This window comes from Brachyistius frenatus, unplaced genomic scaffold (genome assembly GCF_029030835.1).
Source record: "Brachyistius frenatus isolate BFR_SWC_R1_liver_20210118 unplaced genomic scaffold, ASM2903083v1 Contig_46, whole genome shotgun sequence".
Classification (NCBI taxonomy): Eukaryota; Metazoa; Chordata; class Actinopteri; family Embiotocidae; genus Brachyistius; species Brachyistius frenatus.
Genome location: NW_027210645.1, coordinates 915740 through 935580, shown reverse-complemented (window position 1 = coordinate 935580; position 19841 = coordinate 915740).

The window sequence follows — 19841 nt, the reverse complement described above, 5'->3', positions numbered from 1 at the left end:
ATTCAAAGTGCTTCACATAAAACCATTAAAAACATCAAAACATAAGACAAAAAAAAGGAAATTTAAAAACAATTAAGGACATTGATTGAAACATTGGAAACAGTAATTAAAACATTAAACAAGCTAAAAAAAAAAATACAATACAAGTTGCAGAGCAGTTTATGAAATAAAATACAGTAATAGAATGCAGAAATACAGGAAATTGATCAACATCCTTGAATCTGGGTCAATTAAAGGTAGCAGCAAACAGAAAAGTCTTCCATTTGAAGCAGCTGAGAGTCTCAGCAGACCTGCAGGCTTCTGGGAGTTTGTTCCAGATATGTGGAGCAGAAAAACTGAACGCTGCTTCTCCATGTTTAGTTTTGACTCTGGGGACAGAAAGGAGACTCGTCCCAGACGACCTGAGGGGTCGGGATGGTTCATAAGGTCACAGAATATCAGAAATGGATTTTGGCCCTAAACCATTCAGTGCTTTATGAACCAACAGCAGGATTTTAAAGTGGATTCTTTGTTGGACAGGAAGCCGGTGTAAAGACTTCAGAACTGGAGTGATGTGATCCACTTTCTTGGTCTCAGTGAGGACTCGAGCTGCAGCTGTCTGATTGACTTTTTACAGAGACCTGTAAACACACCGTTAGTCATATTACGGCTATCAGTGGGCGGGACGTATAGTATTTTCAGGTTTCTAATAAGATGGAGTCAGATCCACAGCTTGTCCAAATATGGTCACTACCAGCTCCAAACTAACAAGATGGTGACGGCCAACATCCGAACTCGAGGCTTCAGAACAGCCGTTCACAAGCCAACGGGTGACGCCACTGTTGGTTTGACGCTTGTCCTCACCACAAGTTCGCTAAGCTAACGCCTCCTTGCTGAAGCTTCATATTCAAAACACAGATATGAAAGGGGTATTGATCTATTCATCTAAGTCTCATTAGATAGCGAAGTAAGGGGGTTGTCTCTGTTCCCTAGTCTTTCTCAAATGTCAAACTACTCCTTTGACATGATGTCTTCTACATTTATACATTGACAGAAATTATAAAATAGTTTTAATTCAAGTCTTCAAAGCCATCAAATGTATTCTGCTATCTATCAATGGTGTTGGATAATGAGCTAAAATCCAAATGTTTATGGTTCATGTTAAGTCTCCCCCAGAAACACTTCTTTCATGTTCTCTTTATTCGCAGCTTGTTCCATGAAGATATTTTTTTAATTTGCTTGTGTTTTGTCCATTTGTGTTCTCTTAACTTCCAGTGTGTTGAGCCATCAGGGCCACTGCAGTCTTTTTCACTCCTAAACAAAATCTAGACCGATTTGTTTTCATATTTAAGCATGTACCAAAGATGTACAACTGTATCTGATGTGTTTTAGAGGGGAAGGCAGTCGTCTGGCCCTTAAATCAATGAGAAGATGTTAAAACATGACCTTCACCTCTAAAGCTCAGACCCTGTGTTAGCATGTGGCTCGCGGCTTCATTCATCAATCTTTTCCTCCACGTTTTGCACCGCTGACGAGGTCCTCTTGAGTCTTGTGACCCGTTCCTAGCACAAAACTTGGGTTTTCTGAAAAATGCAATTATTTTAATGTCAGAGAAACAATTGACTTCTCTCAAATGTAATTAAATATGACAAAAAGAGCAAAATTGCAAATGAACAAAGCCCCGGAATGATTGGCAAGGGCTGAACCCGCAGAGAGTCCATCCGGGGAGGTTTGCATCCGGGCTGAATAGCAGCTGGTCTGGTGGAATATGATAGGACCATGACCATAGCCTCAATCCTTAATGAAAGCTTTGTCTTCTTCGGATGCACATAATGTATGGGTGAAAAAAAAAAGGGCTTCAGAGCAGATCACATTCAATCCCTCCCCGTCTGTGAAACCCAGAAAAAGAGGCAAAAAGGTTAGCGAGTGTTTCGAAACCTAAATTAAAGGGATATTAAGTCATCTATTTCGAGGTCTTGTCAGCAGGAGAAATTCCAACATCACCAGGTGTTTGGCACAGACCTCCCCACCTGCGTTACAAGTCCCATTTTCACTATTTAGAGCAGCATGCTGGTTAATTATAACGGGGCTCCAACACAAACGTCTGCTGAAGAAGAGACATGTCGCCGTGACAAATGCTGCAATAACAATGCAGCGCTGTCAGCGTGTCAGCGTCACTTTTTAACCTTCGCAGCTGAAATGTTTTGTGATGCTGTTTGGCTGCTTTTAGCGCCGTCCTGTATCGCCGAGTGGTTGAATGTGCCAGTGGGAGGGAGTGGGAAAGGTGTGTGTTTGTGTGGGAGCAGTGGGTGGTGGGGAAGGGGTGGGGGTGGAATGGAAGCCAGGTACCTCAGCTCCGGGCCAAACAATTACTGAGTCATTTTGTATTGATCAAAAACCGCTCGTGGACACATTGTGCCTCTTTTTGTGAGTTACAGGGTCGGGAGCCCTCACATGTTGCCTTCAAAAAAAAAAATCCAGCCAAAGTCTGCTTTGAACCAACTGTTTCTTGCAATGCACTGCTCACACTTGATTTGACGTGCATTAAACACGCATTTTAAAGCGGCTGATGGAAAGGCAAGCGTGCATGGGTGCGACTATATTTGGTGGCCGAGCGATGGGGCTACAAGCTGTCCCTACCAGGCTACTTTCACACTGGATAATTGACAGCACAGATTCTCACTCCCTCGCACTGCCAGGCTGCTGGCCACAATTCAACATGGGACATGCTCATTAACATAAGTTGGGAAGGTGCTGTCAGCCAAGTGTCCTGCTGTCAACGTTTTTACATTATATAATGTGAACGTATCGATATAAGTTCAGTTTGACAGTTTGATACTGCTACATAGACACGACTGCTTTAAACTAGGCTACTTTGAATGCTGCTGTTGATGTAAAAATACATCAGAGTTCAGCTCAGTATAAGTTTTTATGGGGATTCTACATCTTTAGGATAGCTGTGAAATAATGTGGTGGAAAAAGTTAAATATATGTTGAAGTAAAAAGTGGCACAAGATTGAAAAGTAGGTAAAAGTGCACAACAGTGCACGGCGTCCGTCTGCAAAGTTATTCAACACCATGTAGGCTGTCATATACAACCACAAATGTAAAAAGGACATCCAAATGATCGTTTTATGTGTGTTGTGTACATGCTGTAGGGTAGTTGTTTCTTTCCTAACAGTAAAGCAGTTAGCTAATCATCTTTTGACTTCACAAATCTCAATTGTGGCAAGAAATTCATCTTGAATTCTTGCTTCCGGTACAAATCTTGACAATAATGTACTTAGTTCAATTTTCCCACTTTAGAGACATAGTTAGTTAGCCCAATTTAAAAGTGGGAAATTTCCTCCCAGGAAGCTTCAACAGTCGGTTAGTTGTTGTCTATTAGACTAACTATGCTAACTTTGTCAGCCTCTGTTTGTAGCTACCAGACACTATTAACCCTGAAATACAGCGTATCCTCTGGGTCCAAGAAGTGAAGCCAAGTCCCTAAAAGTGCAAAACCACCGAGGGCCACCATGTTACTTCCTGTTGCTTGTTTTTATTTAGATTTTTCACACACTTTCAACTGGGCAGACGCAGGTGGAAAAAAACAGCAGTTGGTATTTGAACTGCTGGTTGAAAGCTTGAGAACCCACCTTGTTTTATTTGGAGTGATAAATAACAATATTCTGTGGGTCTGACCCCTCTTGGTCCTCAGTGGTATTGCACTTTAATTCACTTCCGGTTTGGTTTCAATGATGAAGACCTGGAGGCTAAGTCAGTTTATTCATACAGTCTTAAATATAGTGAGCCCTGACAGTGTATGAGCATCAACCACAGAACTGAACGTGAAAGGCTTAAACTAGAGCTCAGCTGAAGTGAACTGCAAACACAAATATGTGGATATATTTGATCACTTTTATGATTGCAAATATAGAACCTTTTCTTTCATCAATAATGACAGATCTTTTTTTTTTTTTACACTTAAATGATTCGTGCCTAAATTATGGTATTATGTATTAAGAAAATGAGGCAACATTTATTTTTAGTTTTTTTTCCAAATAAATGCTGTTTTCTGTATTTTTTTGCCTTTTCCCCCCTGATGTGCTGGAAAAGTACCAAACCAAGGCACGGACCAAACTGTGAATTGTCTGTACTGCAAATAAAGCACAGAGACGTTATTTAAACATAAAATAAGATACAACTTTATTAGGATATTTCCCTGGAGGCAAATGTAACCTTGATCATCTAACAGAGTTGATTTATTTGCAGCTGTAAATAACAAACTTCACCTCAATCCAGTTCCTATTCTAGTCCATGCTACACCCTCTCATCGAAGCAGCCATGCCATAAGGATCACTGAAATGTGAATAGTGTGTCGACATGTGTGGAAACAAGAGCAAGACAGGGAGAACAAATGTGACGCTTTTTTTTTTTTTTTTTTTACCGCCAACCACGCTACAAGCCCAAGTCGGTTGCTATGGCACCATGAAATGAAGAAAGTTTGACAAGGGTGCCATACATTTTTAAACCACTTATTGGCATTGCCTCAAAGGTAGCACCTCCCGCTGCCCTCCCCTTCAGCTGCTGTTCAGCCACATCAGTGTCAGGCCCCCGGCTCCCTGGAGGAGAGCTGCCGCGGCGGGCCGGCTGGGACTCGGGAGCCTAATTGGGGCCCGAGGATGCCTCCCCTCTGCTGCTACAGCTGTGCCGCTGCTGGCTGACGGTAGGATCAAAACCCCGTGACTAGCCAGAGGTCAGAGGTCGCCGGGTGGCTGCTCAGCATGCGGGGCCAGAGGAGGACTCGGCGGTGACGGCAGGCGGATCAGACAGTGCTGTCCTGCAGTCTGCATGAACTCTGACTGAAGCCCTCAGCTGCTCAGTCTGTCTCTGAAAGGGAATCACAGAGATAAACGGATGACGCTGTAAATCCCTCAGTGAAATAAGCACATAATGATAGTTACCTCATTCTTTTTGCTTTCGTCTGAAGCAGCTACAATAATCGTTCTACTTGATCTACTTGAAACAGATTCATCGAGTGCGCTTGCCGGATATTCTTGGACATCCGAGCAGCTTGGTAAACACTGATTTTCATTAGGCCCTTGTTGAACTGCCACGTCAGAAAGGCTTTAAATGCAGTGATTATGCAGAGGAGCACTTGACTGATTTTTCTATTTCAACTTTTCTTTTTATATCCATACTTGTTTTTTTTTTAACACAAAAATATTCATCTAAAATGTCTGGATTTCTTGACAAGGTGAGCTGTGTCATTTTGATTTTGCTTTGCATTTCTTCTTTAATGGAAGAGAGATTAACCCTCACCTGAGGATGTTATGTTAGGGACTGCAGAGTGCGTATCGTGGCCACAGGCAGAGTGACTGTCTCTGTCAGCCCTGGAGTTAAACCCACCTCAGTCTGGAAAAGGTTACCTGACATTAAAACCTGTAATTGGACCGAGGTTCAAGGCGACAAAACATATCAACTCTCCTCTGTAATATTAACTTCAGCAAGTTAGATGATTTTTAGTAAGTCCGTGCATGTGAGCCTCCATCATATACTGTCTGTTACCTCAAGAAAATCCTAAACATACATTTAGCTGTCTCCCTGCTTCGTAATGACTTTGTTTCATCGTCACTGCGCTGAGCATGCTTCATAAAACCAGCCTGAGATGCCTTCAATTACTTATTTTACTTTGTTAATAGCTGCCTTCATGTTCATGTTCCATGTCTCATGGTGGATTATTTTAGAGCCTGAACGATGGTGGATTTATTGGGATAATGAAATATAGATAGATGGATGGATGGATGTATGGATGGATGGATGAATAGTCTTATAACTTTTCAAAACAGTAAACATCAGAGTTGTATTAAAAGAGCAAAAACAAATCACACCCAGGAAGTGGGAAGGTGTGAGGATTTGTCTTAGGAAAAGCCCCATGTGTATAATTTATTGGCTGTTTATACTGTTCATATATGTATTATAAATGGTATTGACAAACAGACAAAAAAAATATATAAATCAGGTAGAGCGTAATTGGGTAACAATTTCATGGTTCTTGTTGTATTGATTAGTTGGTTTACAGATAATACATGAGCTGGATCAATGTAGGCCAGTGATCACATACATCATAATCCTGCTCAGCTCTCACAAAGAAAAATCTGTTGTTGTTTAGGACAATCAGACAGCCACTGGGAAACATTTGTCTTTGTAAACAACATGGATCCACCGAAACCGACAATCAATAAGAAAATAAACCCGAAAAAAGACGTTTCAGTCGCAATTTATTGTCACGCTTAACAGTCTTTGGGTTTTCATGGACCGAGCTCAGCCTTTCACTTACAGTGCATGATTATTACATTTGCTTCATGCAAGAGAGGGGGGGATGATTTATTTTTATTTATTTAAATAAACAGTGTCAGTGCAGCGGTCTATGACAAACACTCAATTGAATTGCTATTGTGATAAACAAGTTGCTGCTCAGACACCTTTTTTTCTTTGAATGAGGCTGGGAGAACAGATACCGAGTGTTGCAGTAACTTTATTTCCATAGCAAAGGTGTGGATGAACTCGGCGTCACCCCGACAACAGCTGTTTTCTCTGTCCATTCTTTTCATGTGGAGAGAATATATCAGCTTAAACACTGACATTATCAAGCAAATGGTCTATATTTCTGGAATAGAATTACATATACTGTATAAGCAGTTCTTATACAGTATATCTGTGGCAAATATCTCAATGTGACGTTTATATTTCCCCTAGGGCACCAATATCCTATAAAAAATGAAAATAAACTGTACCCTCAGAAGACATCCTACTCTTTTCTGAATCCTGTCATTTACATATTTTCCATTTATTTGCCAATTATGGTTTACACTTCTCCTGACCCGTGGGCAAAGTCTTTAAACTTTAAGAAAAAATATATATAATTTCTCACATGCTTCTTTAATCTTTACCATTTTTTTGTTTTTTTTGGTAACTTAAAGCTTGGCCAGAATGAATCAAGGATTAAACTAAAAAGCAAGAAACAGGAATTTTGCTTCGGGATGTTATCAACTCGACGCTGCATTCGTCATTTGGGAAACATGATTCATTTTCTCATGGAAGAGTTGACACAGAAGCCGCATCAAAAACAGCTTCTTTTTTTTCCCCTCCCACCTCAGTCTACAGTGTGCTATCAGTTCAGTAAACATTTTAGTGTTTTTACAAACCTTATCACTCAATATCCTGTGATGAAAATATTTCAAGGTGGTCGGGAAAAAATTGGATTTCGTTGAAGCTGCATTAGTGAGATTCGGAATTTTTGTGAAAATTGACAAACCCTTTTTATAAAATTGATCATTTCTTTATTAATGTCCAATATAAAAACATTGCTTTGGAAGCATTGTTTAAATCTGCAACAATGGAGTTAACTTTACAGTACTGGAGGATTTTGCAAATCGCTGAATTACATACGGGGACACCTCTTTATGTCCGATGCTAACATTGTTAAACGCTCAAGTATGAGAAAATGACATAGGAAAAGATTGTAGTTGTAACAAACTAAATACTTGATTAAAAATATTTTCCGAGTTATAATCTTCTATCTTTGTGATAATTATGTCAAAATGTTGTGGGATACTTCGTATAATGCTTTTAAAGACTGACCTTGAATATTGAAAAGGTAGTTTCAGAGTGGCTACTCAACCAGCTAATTTTCAGCTAAAAACTTGGCATGCATTTCCACAGAATGTGGCAAAGGCCTGTTTTTTGGTTTTTCTTATTCCTTCTTGATCTAACTAAGAAGGCAAGGGAAGTATGTGTGGACAGCGCTGTATCTTGCTGTAAGCCACGCCCACTTGTCCATAATCCAGTCAAGTATGTTAGCCTGGTGTTCAGAGACCCAAATTCACTACATGAATAGATAACGGTCTGGACAGGCTCCATTGGGGATTGTTTCCAGTGGGCGTAGAACATTACTTAATTTTGAAATTTTTGGAGCAGCCTTCAAACAATCGACATTGATCACTGTGGTTGGGGGGGCTGTGCTCAGACGGTTGAGTGGCTTGCCCCCTAATCGGAAGGTTGGTGGCTCAATCCCCAGCTCCTCCTGTCCACATGCCTAAGTGTCCTTGGGCAAGACACTGAATCCCAAGTTGCTCCCGATGGTGTCCCATCGGTGTGTGAATGTACTCCCGATGGCAGCTTGCATGGCAGCTCAGTCTCATGCATGTGTGAATGTAAAAGTGTTTTGAGGTGATAAAGACTATCCACAGTCCCTATGTCATGTGCAGTTGTTGAAACTATTATAGAATCATCGCACTTAGGCACCCCCGCTGGTCACTGATTGGTCTGCCCTTCAGAGTGGCTGAGCAACCCTGGATGCTAACACCATTTCCAGACTGTAATCACTGCAAAGACTGAAGCTGTGAGCAACAGACACAAACTTTTGCTTCACTCAAAGATTAAGGTTAACATCAGAGAAAGGGTGAGGCAATTATACATCACCTTGCTGATTGGAATGATTTTGTCCAGTTCACCTCACTAATTTGAACTCACTGGCAGCAGTTCATTCACTGTTCTTTCCTACGCTGAGCGACCTCATATACATTTAAAAGCATTTCACTACATACTGTACAACACTAAGTGAACACCTCAGCACTGATACTGCTGCAAGGTAGGGTGCTGATTCAGACTGTCTTCAGTTGAGTAGCAAGATTTTAATGAGGATGTACCGTACAGTGAATCACAATGAGCTGACACCTGAGCTCCCTGCCATCATACTGATGAGCTCCACAGCTAAAATCTAACATACTACCTCAGACTATATTCACATTCATCTGGAAAAATTTCACAAAACCCTTGACATCAACACCAAAAAGGGTATTACCGCACAGATATTGTTCACCTCTCTCTGGTTAGGTTTAGTTACAAAAACATTTAGGGTGAAGAGTTATACATAAAGCACTGTCTCTTGTGTTCATTGTTCTGTTGATCCATCCATCCTCTGCGACCTCCTCCCTAAGCAGACTTTGTGGCTCATTAGCTGTCACTTCACTTCTTCCTTTGTTCCTGCAATAATTACTATTACTGTCACAATGAAACGTAACTACAGGACATAATGAGATGCTTGAGCAAGCGACCTATGGCATTTTTTTTTTTTTTTTTTTTTATGGGAGGAAGGCCTTGTTGTTTCTGCAGATACCTCCGTCTACATGAAAACACAAAAACAGGTAACTCTTAAATGAAATAAGATGAAGATGAAGGACAAACCAGCCAGCTGGTCAGAGAAAACCACAGAAGAAACAGCACTGTTTCTATTTCCACAGTGATCTCCTGAAATTTTGAGCACAGTTTATTGTAAGCTGATTGTGTCCCAGAACAACCAGAAGTCAAACTGCATATAAGACTTACCAGTGAGTATAAAGTCGGCAAAGCTTTATTGTTGTGTTTCTTCTTCTTCTTGTTTTAGTTCAAGAGAACAACAAAATGGCAAACCACTGTTACCATTTGTCTGGTCTCTCTTTGTACAAAGCTGTATTTCCCCCGTACACAATGCAATGCATCAGTTTCAGATATTCCTTCTCTGGAGGCCACTTGAAAAATCTCAGTTTTAAGGGGAGCAAAATGACACTTTGGTGGGCAAAAACAAAAACAAACTGGAAACAATCCACAATGAAGCTGGGTCAGACCCATACATTTACACAGTGATTTTGGGCCTGGTAATACCAGGCTACTGGCCTGGATTTACTTAATGTGACCTCAAACTCACACAAAGAAGCTGAAGACATTAAATCCACATCTAACTCCAGTGTGAAGCCATGTTTTGGCACTAAGTCTGTATCCAAACGAGTGTCAGACAGCAGCTACCCTTGCATGCTGACTAAGTGTTTATCCTCAACTTTTTTTGATCACACTTTTTTTTTACTTTTTATTTTGCCGTATTTACCGTGATCCTTATGGTAAAAGTGCAATTTGTACAAAGCACCTCCACAAAACTCGACTTCAACTTGTGCAAGGGGCTTAATGACAGAGCAAGCAGACATCTGAGAGAAGACGTTATCATCCCGGAGGACAAAAATGCTATTATAAACTGATTAGGTGGAGAAGAGCTGGATGGAAATCACTCTTGAATCTTTTTTTAACCATTAATTAGTGGTTCTGTCAGTACGGTTCATTCTGCGGGGATGACTAATGTGGAGAGCTCTCCCACTGCTCTTCATGACCAGTTGCTACATTGCTGTCACATTTGCATACGTAGTTCTGACAGCAAAGAAAAATCCCATCGCCTATTAATGCAGCTGGAGTTGTGCGTTCAGTCTGTGTATTCCAGTAAAGACTCTGCACTTCTCAGTCTGAAACAAGATGACATGAAAGTAGCAGGATGGCCGCCTCACATCGGTAATTGGTTGACTGTGACACGACTTAGAGGAAGTTGTGCAAACATACCAGTGATGAAGAGAGTGAGTGTATCCATTTGCACCTCTGCTGCTGCACTCAGACATACCGAGCCTCGTATCAAATCCCACATAGATTGACTTTGAAGCACAATTTGTTTATCCATATCCTCACTTACAAATACATATTTCCCTCTGGAGCCATCATTGCAATTATGAGTCTAAGGTGAGGAGGTGCTCCCAATGAAAACACTACTGAAGCTTTTCTGCATCACCGACCCACTGCTGGAGAGATATCTGTTGATTTGTTTTATTTTTTTTACAGACATGATTTTTGAACTGTTATTTATAGACTCCAATTTGTTTTAATTGATATGACTTTGATATGGCATTGATAAAACCTCTAAAAACTCTCATTTCTGTTTATCAAAATCATGTATTAAGAAGTGTTTTACAAGAAAAAAAATCCCTAATGCCTCAGTGGTTTAGATGTAGCTTGACATCCTTGCACATCCTTGTTCAGTACACATGAATCTATGGATATGAAAATAGTCCCAACCTTTGTCTCCACCGACCACTCAAACTCAACTAGTTCCTTAATTATGTCACGTAAGAAACTTTGACTGCCTGAATCTGTGTTTTTGACAGTGTCAGACTAATACTGCATTTCCAAAGTAAAAATGCTCAGCCATGGTGTCAACCACTTATTCCTCTCGTGATATGTCTCGTAAATATAAACACCACATGGACATGTTAACAAGGTTAAAAACTTGATCTTTTTAAAGACCCTCTTAAGACAAAGATCGTTTTACTTTGTTTTATTCGACTTTCACTATGTGCCCTTTTTCAATAATAGGAATTTTTTTTATGTCCATCCCAAAACTAAATGCTTGTCTACATTTCACTGAAATCTGTGTAGGTGATGACCATTGCTACCTCACAAAATAGAGCCAATCATCCTGAACAATGTGGTGATTTGCAAAAGTTAAAACCCACAATGCACAGTCACAGAAAACTGCTTTAAAGATAAGGTCCGGGAACAAAGAGCTCAAGCAAAGTCAAGCTTTGGGTAAAGGCGATGGATTTTTATTCAGCATGCAGCTCACTGCGTCCATCCATGATAGGTGGCCTACCCAGCTCAAAGAATCATTTTCAGTTGACACAAAAGCAGCAGTTAACTAAAGGTTTTACAAGGATCAATAAAAAATAACATTCGCTGATTTAATAATTATTTCTAGAAATTGAATTACTAGAACTGGTTAAACTGTTTCCATCTAATCTGTGATTTTCTGCCACAATTTTGTATCTGTGTCGCTGAGTAGCTAGCTAGCTATACGTGAATATAACGTTCCCACTCTTCATTGTGTTCAGATCTAGTTTGTCAATTTCTTCTCTCACCAGGGAAAACAGCCAATAGTGGCAACAAAAGCAAACCTATAATAATCTGTGGACACACCAGACATGTGGGCAGTGATTCAGAGGTGTGAAACAGTCTGACTGTCAGAAGTAAGAATCACAACAAGGAGCTGGAGACAGTTTGTACATCTTCATTCCATCAAACGCTGTCAGCCATGTTTGTTTCTGAAGCTGGAAAAAGGTCATTGTTCCTAAGTGTGGCTACACTCACAACTTGTAAATGATGCATGACCATACACTGAGTAAAAATGGATGTAGCCTTGGGGTCTGAAAAGTGTAATACCACTGAGACCTCCTGCTCCAAATATATTCCTAATCAAAGAGCCGATACATTATTTTTACAAGTCATTATGGTGTCATTTGCTAAAATCCCTTCTTCTGATTAGTATCCTATTGGTGTTTCTAAAAATAATTTCATAGTGAATTACATATTAGGCCTCAAAGAGAGGTATGTTTGGGGTGTGTCTGGTTTGATTAACATACCTGGGGTGCAGTCAGGTTTTCGGTATAGGTGGGCTTGCATCGTGTCCTCGGGTTCTAAGTCAGATTGACCCTTCACCCCCCCCCCCCCCCAGCTCGTCCAAATATGGTCACTTTGGCAGTTCACAAACCAATGTGGACCTTCGCCTCCTGTAGGTTTTATGCCTAAGGATAGGCATAGAAAGGTCTTAGAAAAACCATGAGGTTGCAGAGATATTTGAAGATGTTGCCAGAAGTACAGCAGCCCATGGATCATTTACTCAGTTTATCCGTGGCTATAAATGCACAAAAGTTACATTTGATCAACACCTTTTGAATCCTTTGAAACAAAGAATATAAGAGAACCTGACAATTTTTCAAAATGATATAGTCTCTGTACTCCTTTTTACAGTTGTGTATTGGTGCACTCCAATGCCCCAGGTAGGAGCTTTAGTTAAGTTACACCTGCCGGCGGTGTGAACCTAAAATATTTAATGGGTAATGGGACTTGTGTGTGGCTCATTTTTACGGGTAAAAAGAGGAGTTTTTCTAACAGGGCTTTCAAATCAATTATATGTAATGTAAAATGTGTTGCCTGTAGTAACAAACCTACAGAACTCTACAGAGACTTGTATTAGTTCATTGATTTGTTTTTTCTCAACCACTGTTTTGGTTCACTTTAGTTTCTCGCATCAAACAGCAGGTACCTGTTTATAGTAAAAAAAATAAATAAAAAAAAAACCTCTTATGAAGCTACTGTACTGAACCTGTTCAGCACCAAAACAGCAGAATTACATGAAGCAGCGAAACAGACAGGTAGGTCTCAGGAGCTGGTGAAGACCAAAACAGACCTAAAAGTAGTGAAAATGGAATGTACAATATCTTTATTTCATACTTCTGTTATTTAATTGTATGTTTTGTAAATCTAATGACAAACTTTAAAGGTAAACCAGGATACATTTCTAGTTTTTGGATGACAAACAAAGAATTCCAGTTCAAACAGTGGTACAGAGGTGATCACTGTGACAGGAGATACAAGCGCCCCTGAGCAACCCTGCACCCCCTCAGGGTTTTTTTTGTTATTTCCTGCAGGCCTGAATGTCCACTGAGAGTCCCACCTGCGAGGTGAAAGGAGCAGCATCCCTCTCCTCATCCCATATATTGACAGCTTTATTATAAACCAGAGAACTGTTGGAAGATAAGATGGCCAGCTGCACATCATGATCCTGTGCTGGCTGAGACATTCCTGACAACCTCACAGATGAAACATGCTGCCTGAATTCTTGCAGTGCTGTCTCAACATGCTACCGGCATCAAATCCCAATGACACTTTTAGTTTAATATGTAAGGCATACACTGCAATACATCTGTGATGCTATGGTGGTAAAAAGAGATTTATGACACACAACAAGCTATTAAGGAGCTGTATGTGGTGGGGTAATCAGGGGGGGAAATGGGGTGGAAATTCTCTTCTTCATGCCACATTGATTCATCCTTCAGTGAGAGAAACCTCCCCATTATGCACACCTCATCTAAAAAGGGCCCTAGGATGATCATTGCAAGCCCACAGTACACTGATCCCAGGTCTGCTGTGAGGTCAACAGAGGTCCTCCCTGCAGCATCTGGACTCTCGGGAGGATGCCACAACTGCTTGATCCATGGAGTGTTGATAATATTGCTGCATGAACAAAGACCGAGAGATGCAGCAACATGCATAACTTCTCTGAGGGTAGAGGTAAGGAAATCTGTCTCACATTACGAGGTTGTTGTATTGTATTGTTCTGAATCTTTTATAAGTTGGATTTAATTTCACATTATGTTTTAAAAGATACTGATTGGTTTTCTCGGTTGCACAGAGTCACCATAATACAGTGTGAAAGTGGGTAGGCTGTTCATTAATTCCACTGTCTCTATGATTCCTCCATTCAGTGGCACAGCCACAGGGGTGCCACAGCGATTTTCTTGAACATAACTGGCTCTTTGGAGAAAGAGGCTCACCCACCCATCTGGACTTAGTTGGTTTCACATTTTAGGGTTGTCTAGGTTCTGTAGCATTAAAGTTGGAAACATTTCATTTCATGAGACACATATTTTTCAGCCAATTTCCTCATAATTTCCCAAACATTAGCTGTAAATTATTAGAACTCACTGCTGAACTTTCATCCTCTGCATTTTCTATCTAATCTACGATGGCAATATTTTGTTAGTCTTTTGGGGAAACTGATGGACAATGATGTTTCTTGAACCACCAGGTGGTTCGACTTGGACACATCCTTAGTAATGAACCCAGGGTTGTAGGGTGTCTTAGATCCTCAGACACCTTCACTCGGGTGACTCAGACCGGGTGATCGGTCCCTGACTTTTGTCTAGTTGTCACTCCACCTTGATGCTTTACTACAGATTCAATGATATTCTTGTCGGTTCTTCTGTCCTGCAGCCCTACAGTGTCCGATGTAGAGACTTGCCTGCAAAACCCCTGCAGCCAATCCATGGGCTCTCAGTGGGCATTTCACCCATTCTTTCTATATTCCACTATCAGTTTGAGATATCTGGGCTCTGGCTATTCGCTCATAGACCTCCCCTGTTTAGTCTTCTCAGGGGACAGTGACTTCCAGAAGAACCACTTGCAAAGAACAGTCAGATGTTAACCTGTTAACCAGATGTTAACCTGTCAACCTCTAGCTACCGGTCAGGAGCTGTGGTTTGCCGCCAACATGCCCTGAGCCCCACCAAAGGTTTTTTTCCCACTCTGACAAGGACAATGTGATGCCTTGTTGGAAGCTAATGTTTGCACTTGAGCAGGCAGAAGGTGCAAACGGCTCAAGGAAGAGAGAGACATTGCGATGGTGTTCAACCTCAGTCCTTCGCTAAAACAACAACACAAATGGCATAGTCGTAGGTAGCGATGGTGTACTTTATTGTGCGTCTGTTACGACTGTGGTCGTAGTGGTGTTTTTTTGCCTGTGTATTTGTTTTCATATGATTGAGAGTTGCAGTCAGTGTGTATGCAAATAAGTGTGTAGGTGCACTATCCGGATTGGTGGATGGCGTCCGGGCGATGAGGATGATTGGGCCCCGGCAGATGAGGTCCAGTACTTCAAGCCAACCCTGACGTCGCTCGCGGCAGGAGGATTTCCCCCCCAGACTCCAAACTGCCACACGCACCTGCATTTCATGACTGAGCATATCTCCAGTGGTGAAGCTGGTAGGGGTGAGCTGCCATTTCTGTTTACCGTTTTTCTCCTGTGTTTGGTTTGGTTAGGAAGGTAAGATTTTGTGATTTTGGTTTGGATAGGTTAGAGGATTATGTTCCTAAAATAGTTGTTTTGTGTGTTGTTTTGGCCTTGGCTCACCCCAAAGGCATTTTTAGTTCAGAGTCTTCGTGTATTATTTAATTGTATAAATAAATTGTTAAAGTGCTTGAAAACACTTCACGTAGTCCTGTGGCTGCTTGGGGACCTGGGGCAAAAACGGGGCTCAAAACAGACACCCATATTATGTCTCGGCCACCCCTAGACGGGACACAACAGCATCTCCCAAAAGTGCAGATTTGTGGCAAAAAAATATATTTACAGGTAAATACCCAGTACCAAACAACAAAAATGTTTGCAAACCAATAATAAAAAAATAAAAAACAACCAAACAAATTCTAGACCAAAACGTTTGTACAAGTCAACAGTTTCTTCATTAAAGTGACTGTTACATTCTCCATAACTCTACCCACACTACTCCCTCCATCCTAAGGAGTCCCCTTTAAATATACTAAGCCCCTCCCATCAGGCTAATTGATTACCCTCAAATGTACAATGCAGCCAATCTCTAAACCCAGAAATCGTTTGCCTGCCTACTGCAGAACCCAAAACAGGAAAATAAAATACATTTTTCCTTCATGGAGCCCAACCAACAGTGGTGCAGTGGTTAGCATTGTCACCTCACAGCTAAAAGGTTCCGGGTTCGATTCCGGACCTTTCTCTGTGGAGTTTGCATGTCCTCCCTGTACCTGCGTGGGTTCTCTCCAGGTACTCTGGCTTCCTCCCACCATCCAAAAACATGTGTCTCAGGTTAATTGGTGGTTCTACAAATTGTCCTTAGGTGTGAATGAGAGTGTGAATGGTCTTTGTTTCCATCTGTCTCTATGTGGCCCTGTGATGGACTGGCGACCTGTCCAGGTTGTATCCTGCCTTCACCCAATTTGAGCTTGGATAGGCTCCAGCCCCCCGTGACCCTGTTCAGGATAAAGAGGGTAAAGATAATGGATAGATGGAGCCCAACCACTAGCTCAGACAGATAAACCTGTCTGTTATGTTCAAAACAATATTTTTAATAACAGGGATCGTCGCATCATAATGACGTCATACAACCGCGTATCGTTAAAGGCGTATTTAAACACCTGGTTGGCCTCTGCCTTCAGTTTGAACCAGACGCTGGAACCAGTCTGGGAAGAGGAGAGTCGACCCACAGTAAGTTGGCCAGCGGTGTTATACAAAATATATCAACTGTGCACCCTTGATCATTTCCTGACAGCCAAATAACCGTGAAGGTTCCCGGATCCCGACGTAGTAATCGGCATGGAGTGTGAATGAACCGCTGGTGTGTGTGTGTGCGTCTATGTGTGTCTGAGTGCTCCTCATGCAGTCCCGTCACTGACATCAACTGATCATGGAAGAGATCTGTGCAGAGGTGGAAGAAGAACGCGACAGTAGGACAATGGTTATCCCTAAAACGGGTGCCCACTCTTCAGAAGCTTCCTGCATAGTGCTACAAGGGTATCTTTAGTTGGAGTGGCATGGTCATGGTCCGCTGAGTTGACGAGGCTGAGGACTTCACAGAATGCACAAACTTTCACCAGGAATGTCTTCTTTTTCTCTACAAACAATACCTCGCTATAGGTCATCAGGATGCCATACCATTCTCTTTTCCAACATCTGCTCTTGAGGAGAAAACCTTTACACGCATCTTGTTGGGGACGCTTTGCTGAGACACTATTAATCCAAGGAAAAGAGTCCTCATCATTGAAGCCTTTTTTCTTGCATAAATGAAAGATAATCACAATTGTCGAACAGCCGCAGGCCCACACTTTCTCCGTCACCGCTCTTGAAGCACTCAGAATCATTTTCTCTGACAGTTGGCATCTTTTTTAGCTCATCACCATCAGTTCTTGGCTGACAGATCGTCTCCCTGGTTGATTTCTGTTGTAAAGACATTGGTAGGCACTACAAAGTCATTTGCTGCTGTCGTGGACGTTATATTAGGCTTCAGAAATTCCTGCAGGTCCCACCGGGCTAAACAAACACTTTTACGGCTGACTGACTCTGAAAAACACAAGATAGCGTACTGAAAACATCTTACTGTCATAGCCTAGCTTAGCAAGTTAGCAATACATTTTCCAGTTATTCTGTTCGTTAGCTTGTTTGAATCAGGTTTTGGTTCACTGTTACTGTGGCTTCTCTTTGGTTGACCATTAGGGGATTCTGATCTGTTTTTTTTTTTTTTTTTTATAAGTAAACCTTTATTTTCTTCATTTTTGATGTACTGGATACATCATTTTTGCATTAAGTATAATGCCTACAATCACCTTGCCCATTAGCTAACATCACGATGATGCTGTACATGTTACCGATGCAATCCTATGAGTGCCACCCTCCTGTTCCATATAAAATGTCCGGCATACAACTGTTCTATAAAAAATAGGCTGTAGCCTGTGGTTCTATGAGACTACAGTATGTTAGGACTAGATTTAAACATGTCAGGAGCTCAAAGTAGATAAATATGTCCTCCTCGTAAGACCTTATCAATACTTCATTTCTTCAAAAATAAGCTTCAGTTGTTGATAGTGACTATAAATAGGCTCCTTTATGTGAGGACTCAGTCAGTAATGATTCATGAATCCCATTGTTTTATTGGTGTTAGGGCACTACTATTCTGCACCCTTTTTACAAGCATTTCCTTGTACTCCACAGAACCGGGATCTGTTGGAAACTCAATCTGAATCAGTGCCTGACATGTCTTGTCCGTTTGGATCAAGAATCACATTTTGTTCAGAACTGAATAACTTCATGTGAAGAGCTATTAAAATACTTTATCAACTATTTATTGTTCACATAAAAGAAGCTCAGCTGGTTTGGGTGGAGCTCAGCTATGTGAATACATGTTCCTAAACATTAGTAGCTCTTGAACACTTTAATTTTTTCGGAGTAGCTATCAGGAAAAAAAGGTTGGAGACCCCTGACTTAGACCAGTGCATGGTTGTTTGCGCTTCAGCTCCCTATTGAACAATAGTTTAGAGAATTAATGGATGTGATATTACTGATAAGGATTTGAATTCTTAATATTGCAGCATTTCTAAAGAAATAAATGGGAAAGGATAAAGCCTGTCCTGTGGATTTCCTGAATTCTGTTCATTGGCACGAGTATTATAACATTTAAATGGAGAAATCGACCGTAAATGTTTGAGCATCTTGGTATCTGATATAGTGTTATATTATTATGTGTTGTGTCTGCTACAGTCTCAACATTACTCTCTTTCAATGTATTTTTTATTTTTATTTTATCCCTTTTAAAATCATATTTGTAGCACAGAGCCACTGAAGATTATTGTTACAGGATGAACCTCTTACACAGAAGCTGAGTGTGAATTTAGCTCATTCCATATTTCATTGACTCAATTTGCAGCATATCCACTCAATACAGAGGATAGCAGCAGTAAATCCACTTTTCCATTTCACTCAAAACTTTAAGCCCTGTGGTAAAGACCATTCTCTGTCCTCTCTTTGATTTGACATTTCATTTTATTATTTTTTGCCACTGGGCTCTGAGCTGTGATGGCAGGACGACATGGAGGGCTAATACTGGCACAAAGTGGCCCTCGAGTGCATCAATGGCCAAAGCTCAAAGCAGAGCAGCCGCTGCGGTCAAGGTTATGATGCAGTGAAAGCCATTTGCCTCATATTCCGGCGCTCGAGGCCACTGCGGCGCAATTTCAGGGCAGTGCTTCTTTGTCCCAGACCCCTAACATGTCATTTAAATTCTGACTGGGAAACCAGATTGCTCAAAAACTGAAAATCCACTGCTGATACCACAACCTTGCAGGATTGAACTGCCAGATTCAGTCGCATGAAAACGATTGCTGTGTGATTTCAGTTCAAAATGGCTCACTGTTGACATTCTGATTAAGATCACGCAGCTTAATTTGATCTACTGTTGCTTCACTCATCTCGTTTGGAGCCATTTATTGCTTCAAAGTTTCTAATTAACCAGATACAGAGGAGAAAAAAAACACTCTTCAAAGTGAGTATCTTTAATTAATACTGGAGAATTAGGAGAGAGGGACCAGGAGCTTTATTGATCTTTTACCAGTTTTAATTAAGTGAGTGAGTTATTTTGGCTGCTGTGTTACATTCCATAAAGCTGCTTATTTATATAACGTAACAGCCGATACAAGTCTTGTTTTTAAATCAATCTCATCTGATTAATGACAAAAGTATTCTAATATTTCTGTTGTGTTTTTGTTATACTTAATGTTCACAACATTTTTTATGCATGTGAATAGATCCTCAGTGTTAGACATGGGAGGAATTAAAAAGTGCCTAATAAACAACTTAAAAATCGTATTCTTTGCTGTAACGATTCAAA